The sequence below is a fragment of the Macrobrachium nipponense genome, chromosome 31, assembly GCF_015104395.2.
Source record: "Macrobrachium nipponense isolate FS-2020 chromosome 31, ASM1510439v2, whole genome shotgun sequence".
NCBI lineage: Eukaryota > Metazoa > Arthropoda > Malacostraca > Decapoda > Palaemonidae > Macrobrachium > Macrobrachium nipponense.
The window spans coordinates 29,696,886-29,700,250 of NC_061093.1; positions in this window are offsets into that span (position 1 = coordinate 29,696,886).

Consider the following 3,365-nt stretch of genomic DNA (forward strand, 5'->3'; position numbering starts at 1 on the left):
CACTTGATTGCTCTTACAAGTAGTAACATGTCACTTGATTGCTCTTACAAGTTTTAGTCCCTATTTGTAATTTTTTTAAGCAAAATTAATATATTCTGTTTCCATTAACACTAGATATATTCTATTTTCATTAGTTCTAGAGAACTTTCAAATTTAAGATCATACATGAAATTGTAAATTATACGAAATTTATGCTGATTTATAAAAATAAAGAAGGGGCAAATTTTATTGTTTGCGGAATATAAAAAATTATTTTTTCCATTTGAATCTTAAGATGTAAAACAGGAATTAATTCTGTTAAAATATTTCACTAAATAGTGAACGAGTTCTCACATTTTTTTTAGAAAAGTTAAATCTAGTCTCCAGTGAAATTAAAACGCCGGTGTTTTCAATTTTTGCATTTTACTTTTAACTCTACCATTTAAACAGTTCAAATTATACGTTGATTCTTACTTTGCAATTGCTAGCGGTTCAGTATGAACCCCTGTTGCGGTCACTATACAAAAAAATGAGACCTCTGGTCCATACTAATAAATGTTTGCAAGTCAACACCAGATATCATTACTTTCATTCCCAAGAGATGCGGGGTACAATTGATACCAAGTCGAATATTGTTTTTCCATTTAATAACATGGAACTCCCCATTATCCAGTCGACTATAGAGGTTTGAGAGCGATTAATCTTGAAATTCAAAAAAATAAAAAATGTGACTCGGGATTTTCTCTAGAGTGCTGCAGTAGAATTGTCGTTTAATCTGTGTCTGTTACGATAAATTGTATCTCGAGTTCGGCGAGTGTGACTTTTTAACTCCTGTTTTTTTATGATATATTATTCGATAAAGCTTCCATCCTTAACCAGAAATCTCTCTCTCTCTCTCTCTCTCTCTCTCTCTCTCTCTCTCTCTCTGTATACGATCTTTTGAGTCCCCCTTCAAAGACGTCCCGCTTCCTATGTAGCGGACTAAAACTACATTTGCCCTCTTTTGAATTCGGCCCGAAGTGAAAAATACCGACGCTAGTCTCATTCAGGGTTAACTTACCCTCTGCTCTGCTTGTGGCGAGGGATCTTTTCGCACCAGGAACTTCTACCTTTGAAACCGCCTGAAAAGATTTCCTCTGGACGTTGGTCAACCTCAATGGTTTTTCGTATACCATTAGCGCAACGAGTATACGTGCCACGCGGAAGTAGACGGAATATTCAGGAAAGTCAGCCATGTTATGGAAACGTTAGAGCAGACGGCCGCATACTCGATTGTGAATTTTATTTCGAAACGAAAATGCCGGGGTATTAAGTCTCTCTTAATTACAGTCAAAGGCAAATGCAAGTTGCGGAAACTACCTTTGAATGGGGATTATTATGGTTTGATTTTATCATGTTTTTCCTGTCTCTCATTATGTAAGCCTTTATTACATTTTAGCGATGCGAAATATTTTATAGTCATTTTCAAGGAATGCCGTAAATATCATCACAGTTCTGCGAGAATTAACCCCGCAAAAGAATTTGTATCCGCAGGAACTAGGTTCGAGGTGATATATTATTTAAAACGATGATGAAATTACATTACTTCCTCTCTTCTCTTTGTGCATTCCAGCTAATGGGAATACCGCTCTGGATGTAACGATATTATTATTATTATTATTATTATTATCATTATTATTATTATTATTATTATTATTATTATTATTATTATTATTATTATTATTATTATTATTATTATTACTGGAGAAACAAATCTACAGTTAGTAAACGTACATATATTTATAACTAAAATTTTAAGGATAGCTATCCTTAAAGTTTTAAATTTAAATATATGTACATTTACATAACTGTGGATTTGTTTCTCTATTTGAAGTCTCGTGCTACTGTGAGTATTTATTATTATTATTATTATTATTATTATTATTATTATTATTATTATTATTATTATTATTATTATTTTATTATTATTATTGCAGGTTAAGAATCGTTCATACGACCAAGTATAAAAGGCAACTAACCTGTAAAACAAACTTCTAAAGAGCAAAATCCCAACATGACAAAAATAACCAAGGGAAAGTTACGTGGCTTTTAAAAGTAGTTTCCATCCTCTTTTTTTAAATTTGTTAGCATGTACATCTACAATAATGCTTGAATATTATACTTGTGCTTTTTAAAATTAAATACATACAAGACTTCAAGGTATTAAGTGCGAAACTCCTACATCAACAGATTGTCTGCAAAGACCACACAAAGCCCTTTTTTTTTAGATGTAGAGCTTATGTAAATACCTTTTTGAAACAGATCTAATGGAAATCCGATGCTGAAGTGACATTGAGGTCCCCTGTGGAAACCAAAAGTTATGTACGTCCTCTGCTGAAGTTGAGTTTATGGAAGATTGTCAATCAGATATCCTTGCTATAGTCTAAAAGATGTTTGTTGGACTTTGGAAAAAAGATAAGTACTTATCACTGGACATTTTTTTTTTCATAAAATGTAAAGTTCCAATCAGAAGACGTATTCTGGTGGCTGGGGAGACTCAGTGCACCTGATATTGTTAACAGCTTCTCTGTACTAACAGGAAACCTTTTAAAGAATACTGGTGGTTTAACAACAAGTACTTTAACCAAACAAAAACTTCTTTAAGTTTTCTTCTGGAGATGGAAAAAGAAACCCACAAAATTACTGAGTATAACTTGTTTACTTGTAAGTATTTACTTAGTATTTTACTTAACACTATGTAAATACTTACAAGTAGGCAAGTTATACTCATTTTGTGGGTTTCTCTAAGTACTTTAAAATATTCAAAATCATAAAGTAGCATGAGTTTGTTCGATATCATCTGTTCAGTCATATTCAAGAGTGATGGTGCATTACAAAAGACCTAAATATATATTTCAGAGCGAGGCCCCGTGAAATTCAAGCAGCAGGCTGTTATAAATGTAAACAATAGGCAAGTGGTGGTGTAATCCTTCTACGGATATTTTGGACAGTGGCTTACCACTTGACTGATATCCTAATCCTACTTATATATACTTATAAAATCTTTCATTGAGGTAGAATGATAATATTGTCTGAACTCTAGACATCGATTTATATTAAGAGAGCTTTTCAATTATAATTGTGGAATGAGATGACCTTGCCAACTTGAGTTTGGTAAGTTTATTGAAACTATTCCGACAAACAAGCAACTGTCAGGTCCTGATGTGCTCAACGTAGGCCAGCGCCTGCCGATAGTGTTAGTAAGAGTTTGAACTGTTTATTCATTAGAGGGGAGTCGTTGATGGAGACGTTGATGGTTGACTAAATTTGCATAACTTAGTTGCCCGAAGGGGATGCATTTAAAGCAATCGATAATATTCTGCAGCCAAGGGTGTTAATGAAGAAAT